This window comes from Pinus tabuliformis, chromosome 3_1 (genome assembly GCF_031772625.1).
Source record: "Pinus tabuliformis cultivar Carrire ecotype Pingquan chromosome 3_1, CPIR1, whole genome shotgun sequence".
NCBI classification, from domain to species: domain Eukaryota; kingdom Viridiplantae; phylum Streptophyta; class Pinopsida; order Pinales; family Pinaceae; genus Pinus; species Pinus tabuliformis.
In genome coordinates, this window is record NC_142301.1 from 966366423 (window position 1) to 966379351 (window position 12929).

Here is a 12929-nt window from a genome sequence, read left to right on the forward strand (position 1 = left end):
GCCCTCTTTATGTTTTTTGAAGGTGATTTACGTTGGAGGATCTTGACATTGGCATTCTCTTCAACACACAACAATTAAGCCAATAGAGCAATTTTATAACCAGCAATTCTTGTAGTGCCAATTTCTCTATGTTTCTCAACCTAACTTTGAAAGAAACTAGAAAAATTCCAAACCAGAAATGATAACTGTGGGGTGAACGTATGCTGAAGAATTAACTAGCTCGAAGTGGATTGATTTTGGATCCTTTCCTGAAGCATCTGGTGTTTTGATGACATTCCAAACCTTAGTTACAATTGGATTTTTTAACAATACCCAAATTGGTATTTCCATCTTGCTAGAAATAAACATTTGGATGTTGTAATGTAGCATTATCTGATGACTAGTGTTTGAGATTTACTTGAAAACTGACACTTGGGATTCATTTTGTTGAAGGCGCTTAAACTGCCCACATTTGGTAAATGAAAATGATTCGAGGCATATATATATATATATATATATATATATATATATATATATATATATATATATATCATTTCATGCAACAACATTCGACTTGTAGTGCACCAAGCCCCTTGTGGGATCCTCTCTCGGCTTGCACAATATATTAAGCTTGGTCCATTGAGTGCTGCGTTGGTTAAGACTTGGTTGCTTGGTCAACTTGGATGACTTATATGGAATAAATACTTAAGAAATTGGGCTTTCAACCCAATATGTATTTCTTTTAATAAAAGTAATTTCTTTGACTTTTGTAAAAATAAATGACCATATTTCTATAAAAGTAATTTATTGTATTTAATTATATAGATAAATAAAAACTTATAATATTAATAGTATATGTAATGGTTTCTATATGTATACTATTAAAAGAATCATTACATATTATATTATATTATATGTATAATATTAACTGCCACCGTGTACAGTTTTGTAAGGTTTGATGAGATGTTAGACTATTAAAACAATATTGGGCGTTCCACCGACTTAATCGTAAACCGACTCGGGATTCCTTTGCGATTCCTTTGCTTTTCAACTTCTTCTTCAACCATTCGGGTTTTTTTGGTTTTTTAATTTCTTCGAGGTTTCTACGGTTTCTGGCTTCTTAATTTCTTCGAGTTTTTGCTGTTTCTTCAACTGAAGGTGCTTTTTAATTTCTTCGAGGTTTCCACTGTTTTTTGAAGAGGAGGTTCAGGTATGCTTGGCCTTGTTAACTGTTATAAATTTTTACAGAAGAATTTATAAGAATAGATAGATGGGTTCTATTTTGTGTTGGAATTTTAGGCTAGATCAGTGGTTTTGTGATGGTTGAGTAGGTTTAAATGTACAAAATTCGGAATTTTAGGCTATATAAGTGGTTTTGTTAGGGTTTTTGAGGGGTTTGCTAGACCAGTGGTTTTTTAATGGTTGAGAGTAGGTTTAAATGTGCAAAGATTGGAATTGAAAATAAAATTATGTTCAATAGTTAAAACTATGTAATGATCCTTTATTCATCCAGAGGGCAACAGGGTTATTGGTTTCAAAAAAATAACCCAGTAACTTTATAAGGGCTCATTTCACCACACAAGTTTGCATATTCCTGATAGTTTTAGCCAGGAAACAAACTAGCACACTTTGATATCTTTTGTAACTTTTAAAGGGGTCAGAAAATTTACAACATCAGTTCCAATTGGGGACTTCTTCCCCCTGTGGGACAAAGAGAACTTGTAGACCATTTGCTTTGAATCTGTTGAGCATGGAGTCAGTTCATCAAAATCGATTATCTGCAATGTGTGACTGAAACTTGTAACCAACAGTATGAAATTTGCAATATGTACCTTCGTCGTTCAACTTGTCAGTCCAAACCTTCAACCCTGTTACATTCTTCAAAAACTAAAACTAAAACTGCTAAGACTGAACACTTCATCTACTACAAATTGAAAGTGGAAACCATACTTAAACAATTGTTGATCTATTGCACACTGATACTAAGCATCACTATTGTTACAAACTGAATTAATCCATAAGCTGCAGACAAACCAATGATCTACACACCCCTACTGAAGTCGACTGAAATTAGCACTGTTAAGTGTAGTCATGCTTCTAGTGCAACCAAGTGAGAATTGAATTAACTGACAAACCACTTTGCATGTAGCTGAAAAATTGAAAAATATTTACAATATGAAATTCAAATTTTATAAGCAACTGATACATACAACTGAATTATGAAGAGTGCATCCTTTGTTGTTGATTAATATTTATGATCACTGCCAAGAAGAAGAAAGTTATACTGCTAAAATAAATAATTATAAGACCTTGAATTAACACAACAGTGAATGCAACTAAGATCTCGAACTAGTGGAATCAGTAACCTAGTGGAGTCGCCAAATAAACAAAGTGGAGTTGCTAGGTGAAAGCAACATAACTAATATCAAATGTGTAGTCTTTGTTCACTAACAAAGAATAGATCTATTATTTATCGTTCTCCAAGGGGGAATATCTTCATTAATTCACTCCCTAGATGTTGAAAATAGCAATAAGAAACATTAAAAATAGAATCAAGAAGAAAATCCTATTTTAATTTGTCCTTGAATTAAATTATGAATTAAATTGTAATTACTATTCTCATAGCAACTTGTAATAGTTAACTAAGTTAATCTGACTTAATTGCCTCAGTTAATTCGAGTTAGGAGTCTATCTAGAGTCATGTAGAGTGGTTCCTAAATTTTAGGGGCCCAAGTTGAGTTTTTTTGAGTTATAATTATTTAATTCAATTAAATTAGTTACAACTAATGGAGGAATTAGTGGGAGATCTAGTAGTGGGGTGTAACCAACACATCTCAACCAGTAAACGAAAGATTCACTCATAATTAACTCATGCATGTCAGATCAGAGAAAGACCTAGTTGAGATTGGAGTTAAAGGACAATGTACTATCCATTGTAAAATCATCTAAATTAAATAAATGGTGCATGTAGTCAGAAGAAAGGCCTAAAATCATTCCTTAATTAGAAAACTCACTAATTTTAAGCATTCAAATTTCCTTTAAAAGGATGAATGAAGGCACAAGTTTAATCATTGTTTTGGTGAGCACGAGTTGGTGATAATAAGCAATAGTAAGCACAAGTTTGTGCATGGAGCTTGTGAGAGGAAGGAAGTAGGAGCTTGGAAAGCTAAGAATCTGGCTAAGTATTGGCCAAAGGCAGTCAATTAGGCAGAGAATAGTAAATACTTGTGCAGGTTGAGCTCAAGGTTGAACATAGCATATTGTATTCATCCAAAGCTTTCTTAGGAAGAAACGTGAGATAGATAAAGATAGTGCAGAGGTTGCTCGAGATTGAGAAAATAATTGTAATCTTCTCATATTTTCTAATTCATGCAATATATAGATAGCAGGGGTTTTTAGCTGCGACTTTCCCAAAGAAATAATTGTGTAATGTGTTGATTGAATTATTTCTCTTTTATGCTTTGTGATTTCTCTATCATTTATTATTTCTGCTGATGAGTATAGTAGATTCGAGTCTATTGTTTTAGTATATCACAATTTGCAGTCTGAATCTACAAGAAATCTCTACATGGTATCACAACTAGATTTGTATGAAATCTCTACATGGTGTCAGAGCTAGATTTGTAGAAATTTCTACGTGGTATCAGAGCTAGATTTGTAGAAATTTCTACATAGTATCATAGTTAGATTTGTAGAAATTTTTACTTGGTATCTAAGATAGATTTGTAGAAATTTCTACATGGTATTGGAATTGAAATCACAATAGAAGAGAAGAATTCAAAATTTTCCTTGTAGATTGATGGAGCTCTAGTTCAGGGCAGATCTAGAAGACCCTCTGTCCAGACTTCTTAATGGATCTAGAAGGGTTATAGTGAGTAGATCAATGAGCCAATGTTTAGTGACAAAAAAAGGAATTGTGATAATTGATTTTGGTAGATTGAGTAGTAGCGTTATTTCCCATAGGGAGATTGAAACTCAGAGGGAGTTTAGTTTCAAAGGAAGCAACCCTATGGAAGTTAGTACTTCAGGAGATCAGACTCATTATTGCAGCGGCTATAGCAATAGTGTGTAAGCAAGAGCAGAGCAGTAGCAACAACAGTATGACTAGATCATATTTAGGTCATGCATGAAAATCCTTAAGGAGTAAGGAAAAGGATATAGACTTGGTGGTTGAGAGGGAGCATGAATTAGCTCTCAACATGCATCCTCAGATGTAGCCTCAATAGTAGCCTCAACAAGTTGCGGAGAAGCCAAAATTGGAGAAGCAGAGAGGAGACTGAGTGGAGAGAACCACTCAAGTAGAGACCTCTAGTAGGGGGAAATTTGAGCCAAATGGGTAGAAGGAGCACATGAAACCATACCTCCTCGTGTGAGGTGGGGTGATGTGAAGCAACAGTCCCAAGAGTTGAAAAAAAATGGGTAGGATCTATTGAGTTGTTTTTTGTCTCATGGATCATGGCCTTGCTACAGGGGGCCCATGTTAGTGAGATAATGAGAAGTGAAGATCAATGTTGACAACATAACTGGAGGCTCAGTAGCAGAGTCAAAAACAACATTTTTCTTTTCTTTTCTAGTAGATAGTTGTAGACACAGTTGATTCAGGTAATTTTGTTTGGATGATTTTTGGTTGCAAATGTTGCAGTAGAAACAACAACAGTGACAAGAGTTTCATGTATAACATTCCAAAGGTACCGAATCAGGATAGAGTTGAATTTCTTTCTTGTTGAGAGGGAGTGTTGAAAATAGCAATAAGAAATGTTAAAAATAACATCAAGAAGAAATTCCTAATTTAATTTGTCTTTATATTAAATTAGGAAATAAATTGTAATTCTCATTCTCATTGCAACTTGTAATAGTTAACTAAGTTAATTTGAATTAGTTGGCTTAGTTAATTCAAGTTGGGAGCCTATCTAGATTCATGTAGAGTGGTTCTTAAATTTTAGGGGCCCAGGTTGAGTTCTTTTGTAGTTGTAATTATTTAATTCAGTTTAACTAAGTTAAATTTAGTTAAACTAGTTCCAATTGATGGTGGAATTAGTGGGAGATCCAGTAGTGGGGTGTAACTAGCACTACTCAACCAATAAATTGAAGATTCAATCATAATAAACTGAAATTTAAGGATAGTGTACTATCCATTGTAAAATCTTCTAAATTAAATAGATGGTGCATGCATTCAGAAGAAGGCGTAAAATAATTCATTCCTTAATTAGAAAACTCACTAATTTTAACCATTCAAATTTCTTTTAAAAGGAGGAATGAATGCACGAGTTTAATAATTATTTTGGTGAGCATGAGTTAGTGAGACCAAGCAATAGGAAGCATAAGTTTGTGTGTGGAGCTTGTGAGAGCAAGGAAGCAGGAGCTTGGAAGGCTAGGAATTTGGCTAAGTATTGGCCAAAGGTAGTCATTCGGGCAGAGGATAGAAAATACTTGTGCAGGTTGAGCTTGTGAGAGCAAGGAAGCAGGAGCTTGGAAGGCTAGGAATTTGGCTAAGTATTGGCCAAAGGCAGTCATTCAGGCAGAGGATAGAAAATACTTGTGTAGGTTGAGCTCAAGGTTGAGTAGAGCATATTGTATTCATCCAAGGCTTTCCTAGGAAGTAGTGTGAGATAGATAGAGATAGTGCAGAGGTTGCTCGGGCTTGAGAAAAGAATTATAATCTTCTCATATTTTCTAATTAATGCAATATATAGCTAATAGGGTTTTTAGCTGTGGCTTTCCCCAGGAAATCATTGTGTAATGTGTTGATTGAATTCTTTCTCTTGTATGCTTCGTGATTTATCGATCATTTATTGTTTCCATTGATGAGTAGAGTAGATTCAAGGTTATTTTTTAAAGTATATTACAATATGTAGTCTAAATCTACAAAGAATTTCTACACGAGCAACAATGAGAAATGTTGTAATGTTTCTCGAATATAGTTCTTGGCTGTGAAATTGCATTGAGAAACCAACTCAACCAGTCTTTAGGTTCAAGATGGCCTTTGAAAGAAAGGGGGATCCCTCAATATTACGAGGCTTTTTGTTGTTCACTGTCATTGAACAACATCCTATGAAGCACAACAATGAGATCTAGGGTTTGTTGTATAGGGTGGTTTCTTTAGGTTTCCAATCCCTGGTTAACAAATAAATTCCTCTTGCATAGGCCTTATCAAAGTGCTAATGTTCAGTTATGGCAGAATAATATAGGTTGAAATATTTTGATGGAGGAATGGAGGAGAAATTAAATGATTAAATATCCTCCATGAATATCTAATTATCTAATCAAGAGAAGAAGCATGTAGAAGAATTTCTACAGTTAACAGCAATACATCTAAGAATTGGCATAAAAGCAACAATTTATTGATTCAGAGGGTTCAACATTGACATACTATCACCTTCATCTACTCAGTAAATAACATAACACTACGTGGGATTTCAGGGAGGTTCATACTCAACCAAGCCTTTCCCAGCGTCTTATACAACCTTAAATGTATGTGAGAAAAAAAATGTATCACAGGAAAATACATACATGAGAAACAGATTATGTCATTAACTAGTGCCATAAACCTTTAATTGAAAATTTTGTAGTAGAAGTCTTTACAAAGATGTTAGTGTTTTGGCATCAAAAGCCAACCCTTGTTCATTACATTTGAAATAATATATAGAGAATTACAGTCTTGAAGCTATTGTAATATTTTAGGAATACAAATCTTAACAATGCACTATTAATAAATAATATCTAAATGTTACAAACTTTGTGGAAACAAAATCAAATAAATACTAAAAGTAAAACTAAATCTGACAATCTCGACAAGCTGGAAAAAATCTAGAAATGTTGGAACTACTTCTTCATAATTTGCCACATGATGGGTGAATGTCAAAATAATTGCCTTTAGGCTTGGAAGTAGCCTGTTGGAATGTTAGAGATATGAATTTGATAGACTGTTAATTGATTGCCTTGGAATTTTGAATTTGTTTTACTTGACGATTGACTTGCCTCCTTCAAATATGGCAACTACCCTTCAAACAACCAAGCCTTGTCACATGTTCCCCAATGGTCCCTTTGAATGCTCTATTGCTTCCTAAAGATTTTCATTGAATCCCTAGAAATATCCTCAATCTGCTCATCCTTATCTTAGATATCATTTTTTGGGATGCAACTGTGTTAAGTAAGTCATTCATCTATGACCACTTCCATGAGAGGTAGTCGTAACTAACTAATTTCTCATGATTTTTGAATAGTCCACTTAGCACTCATTCATCGGGTGATGCTCACAGGGGTGAAAAAGTGGAATTGATACTAGTGAAATAAATCACATAACATCAATCATCACTTCCGAGGCTTGCACCCGGTAACCAAGACTTCCTGGGAGGTCACCCATCCCAGATCACCTTTGGCTCAAGCGCGCTTAACTGTGGAGTTTTCCCCACAATCAAGCTAAATGGGCTTGATTGTAGGGAAAACTCCACAGTTAAGCGTGCTTGAGCCAGAGGAGATTTGGGATGGGTGACCTCCCAAGAAGTCCTGGTTACCGGGTGTAAGCCCCAGAAGTGATGATTGATGATATGTGATTTATTTCACTAGTTTCAATCCCACTTATTCATCCCTGTGAGCATCATCAGATGCAACTTAGCTTGATTGTGGGGAAAACTCCACAGTTAAGCATGCCTGAGCCAGAGGAGATCTGGGATGGGTGACCTCTCGGGAAGTCCTGGTTACCGGGTGCAAGCCCTGGAAGTGATGATTGACGTTATGTGATTTATTTCACTAGTTTCAATCCCACTTATTCATCCCCGTGAGCATCATCAGATGCAATGAGTGCTAAGTGGACTATTCAAAAATCATGAGAAATTAGTCAGTTATGACTACCTCTCATGGAAATGGTCATAGATAAATGACTTACTTAATGCAATTGAATCCCAAAAAATGGTATCTAATATAATGCACTGCGAAAACCCCCAATACTTCATCCTTATCTTTTTAAAAACTGAAATTTAAGTTTAAATTCAGAGATGATCATTAAAATTCCAAGATATGCTTTATAGGTTATGTAATCCAATTCTTTTTTGTTCCCTTTAACTTTAGCTAAACTTTGTATCTTCTTGACCTCTAAAAATATGTTGTAGTTTCACTAATTTCTCATGTAGAATTCCATGGTTGAAACTTGATCCAATATATCAGAATGAAGAGAAACTAGGAACGATAAGGTGAATCTGACAACCATAGTATATAAAGTTTACCCGGAAATCTTTGACACTTTCAACATTTATATCCATTGTTCTTCAAAATGGACATAACATCACCCAACTTGAAAAATTTGAGCTCAAATGCAAATGGGGATTTCCTTTCCTAGTTTCTCTAGAAGAAGAAGAAATGTATCCCACATTGTACTCTAAACACATTGTAGATGTCTGAAAAACAAAGAGAAAGGGACTAATCCCTGGGATGGACATGTTTGTAAAACTTGAAGAAAAAGTGTCATGCTCAAATTTCATAAAAGAAATATAGCTATACCAATATACCCCTATTTGTGTCATCAACTGGTATCGATTCTACTTCCCCATGAAAACACTGCATTCACACTATACTTGCATTCCCAGAAAAACAATTTCAACGTATAACCAATTTATATTTAAGACATGATCGAGGTTTTTTATTGTTGGTTGCTCAATTGTAGCTTTTGTAATAGCAAGATTCATATTTTGGTGTCATTTCGTATCTATAATTTTGCTAAAACCATAGGTGGATTTGTGAAGGGGGTTTCTCATGGTAAGTGGTTTTGCCACAAGGGGGTCTGCAATTCACTGAGTATTGCCATATGTAAAATGTGGTTTCAGAAAATAGGAAATTGCGGGCCCCTCCCATCCTTGTCAAGCACTTTTCATGTTGGGGGTCTACAATTTTTGTTTACCATATATTTTCTCATACACCAATGTTCACCATTAAAACTTGCTAGTATTTTAATTAGTTGGATACCCTCTTTACGTTTGCTGAAGGTGATTTGCATTGGCGAATCTTCACATTGAATTAGAAATTAATTATCGAAGAAATGAAATACATAAAATATTGCAGAAACACAAATGCATAAACACATAAAACAATAAACACACAAATATACGTGGTTTACCCAATTTGGGCTACGTCCACGGAGAAACAGCTAGTCTTTCCTTTTATATTATCCAGCAAAATGAAGAGATGTAACCTACAACAGATCCACTGTAATTTCCTTTTTTCTCTCACAAAACCTCTTCTCTCTCTCTCTCTCTCTCTCTCTCTCTCTCTTTCTCAGAATAATAATTCACAACCATAATACAATTCCCTCACATAAATCGAGGGCTTCCTTCTAGGGAAAAAATCCCTAAATTAACATAACTTCTACTATGAGATCATATGCCTAATGAAAAACGTAGATTGACTATGAAATTACAATATTTTACAAGGAAATTTTTCTTCTAATTTTAGCTTTGGGGGTATTGCCCCAAAACCTCGCTCGACCCTCCTAATGGCGATTAAACGGGTGGTGTTACCACCCTGTTAGGAACAAGGATCCAACGTGGCTGAAACAAAAAACCTCTAAACAATTAGGAAGATAATCAGACTCCACACCCAACACATTGGTATTCTCTTCAACACACAACAATTAAGCCAATAACACAAATTTCTAACCAAAAATTCTTGTAGCGCTGATTTCTCTGTGTTTATTAACTTAACTTCAAAAGAAACCTGGAAAATTCCATAAAATAAATGATAACTATGGGGTGAATGTATGCTGAACCATTAACTAGCTCAAAGTGGCTTGATTTTGAATCCTTTTCATGAGCAGCCGATGTTTTGATGAAATTTGAAACCTTAGTTACACTTGCATCTTTTAACAATACTGAAATGTCCATATTGTTGACAATAAACAATTGGAGTCAACAAACATCTAAATGTTGTAATGTAGCGTTATTTTGTGACTAGTGTTTGAGCTTCACTTGCAAAATGACACTTGGGCTTCATTTTGCTGAAGGCGCTTAAACTGCCCATATTTGGTAAATGAAAATGATTTGAGGTGTATATATATATATATATATATATATATATATATATACCATTTCATACAACAACATTCAACACATAGTGGACCACTGATTTTAAATCTTGGGCAAACTTGTTAATGTTATGCAAGCTCCCCCATCAGTTAAAATATGTTTAGGATCGTCTCATTTACCCAATTATGCAAGAGGTTTATGTGTCAAGTTATATGTATTTTATGTGTCATGTTTGAGAAAATTATAAGTTAATTAGTTGCTTAAATAACATGGAAAACAAATGAAATGCAAAGAAATATACACAGCAAAATCATAAGACAAATTTGATCTAGGAGTTCACCCTCTAGTACTAGGCTACATCTCCTAAGACCTCCTTCAATGGCTAGGCCCTCTTGGAATTATTGGTCAAATGTCTGATTACAAACTTCTGCTCAACTCTAATGGCTTTTTAGACTATATCATTGGGTTAAGAGGACTTAAAAACCCCAAAAATGACTATTAGATCTCTGAAAACTAACTCTGGATGATCTAGGCATGGCCTCCTTCCCTGGTGGCCCTAAGCTTCCTTAGACTTCCTTGTGGAACAATCACCTGTATAATTCTTCTATTGCCTCTGCAACCTATTCTATTAGCTCCAGAACTTGAAAATCATCCAAAATTGACTATTGATTTTCTAAAATTGGTCAAAATCCCATCAAGTTATGGTATTTTCAATTTTTCCACTATTCACTCCACAAATCGCACCAAATCTAGCATGATCCTACAATTTCACCCCATTCTCCGCTAACGAAGAAAAAAATTCCCTAATTTTCCGGTGAATTTGTAAGACCGTTAATTGGCTCATTAAATCCCACCAAAAGTTAACATTAATGTTAACGGTTACAAATTTTGTGTTCACATGTGAAGGGTTAAGGTGGCAGTGAACTCCCAAAGCTTCGATGCTTTGTATTTAAATATAATGTCAAACAATAATATGTTAAGTATTAACATGTAGTGGAGTTGGTAAGGCATGTGGTTAGTGCAGGGTAGTCACGGGGTCAAACACTAGTGCCTCCATAAAATTTTAATCAAACGCACATTACCCATTTGAGCTTTGGGAGGTGTCACATGGTGGCCTCTGGGCTTGCCATGTGGCATTTTCTCATTGGTCCATCCAAAACCCAATCATGTTGTGCCACATCACCCAGTTGAAGACCAACCACCGATTGAAACTTTGCGAGCCCTCATTGGGTGTTGACCACCTTTAACCTGCACAGTCACCTGCTAAGTCAACAGTACGGACTGCTAACTGGGCAATACCTGCAACTTTTTTGTTTGTTTGTTTGGTGAAATAGTCAGCGGGCTCTAACTTCCTCATACAAACTTCATTTTAAACGAAATGGGTTGCATTGGGATTGTATCACCAAGTCGAACACATTCGTTTAGGTTTAGAGCAATTTCGAGCACTTTGATTTTTGAGCTATTTTTTGCCCCTAATCTAGATTCTGACCACTCCTCCTTATTGACGGGCTTTTGGACCCATAAAAGTTGGTTATCTGATGAGAGATGAATACTCTTCTCTTTCCCAAGTTCTATCAACTGATTCTACTTGAAGAAATCTCTATGACAACCACTTAGGTTCACTGACATACCTTGCGTTGCAAATGGCTATGTCCCTCAACCAATGTTCTCCTTTTGCTGCTGACCAAATCCAACACTTGCTGGACACTTTCTAGCTGTAAAACACCTTTACTATACCACATCAATTCCTTGGTGCTTGGAAAACTGATACAATCTGATAGCCTTCCCACTGAGAATCTTGGAGTCAACACATACAACGATCTACAATCGCTGCAATTTTTTGGCTTCTCGTCCACTTTCACTTCTTGTATCTATCATCCTCCAATTCAACATGTTGATCATGTCATGATTTGAGAATGAAGGCTAGGCATGAGCATATTTTTCAAGAATGGGCCTTCCAACATCCTGCGAAATATTGTCACAAGAAACACCATTAAATCGAAAAACACATTATGCAAGAAATGAAAATCGACGACCTCTTCTTTTACTCCTTCAAAGCAACAATTGTCACAACATGTAACATCGCCATGTACTCTTGCATCTTGGTGTACAAAATATTGACTCACACAATTGGAAAAACATCATCGACTAAACATAAGTCGACAAGACATTTTTCTTCAAACAATTGACTTTCAAGTCAAGCAAATGCATGTATAACAACTTGACGATTCTTTGCATAAACAACAAGAATTATACATTCTCATACAATAATCTGTCAACATATCCCTTTCATCTTTGGAGACAAAATTAAATCTTCCAAGTCGATATGACATACATGTGACAACAATCGACAAAAGTCGACACTCATACATGTGAAAATGATCAACATTCTCAAGTTGACAACATACATGTAACAAAGCAATCGACCAACACATGTCAATCAATCATGCATGTTCAAGCACAATGAAAATTCTCAAGTTTGTCAATCATACATGTTAACAAAGCAATCGACCAATATAAGTCAATCACTCATGCATGTTTCCAAATACAATGAAACTAGAAATAATTCCACTATTCACACACACAAACTCTCATGTATGTGTGCAATTCTTCAACACTCCCTCAAGTACAAACACAAGTACGATAAGCCCAAAAACATGTGGGTACATAAGAGATGAATTGAAAAATTTGTTGCAAAAGAAGTGAGTAACATATCCCATTTTCACACACCTTCTTGGCGAATATATGCAACATCAAGAATGAAAATTTTTCTGCAACTGAAGTGAGTAACATACCCCATTTTCACACACCTTCTTGGTGAATATATGCAACATAAAGAATGACAAATTTGCTGCAAATGAAGTGAGTAACATACTCAACTTTCACACACCTTCATGGTGAGAATATGAAACATCAAGAATGACAAATTTGCTGCAA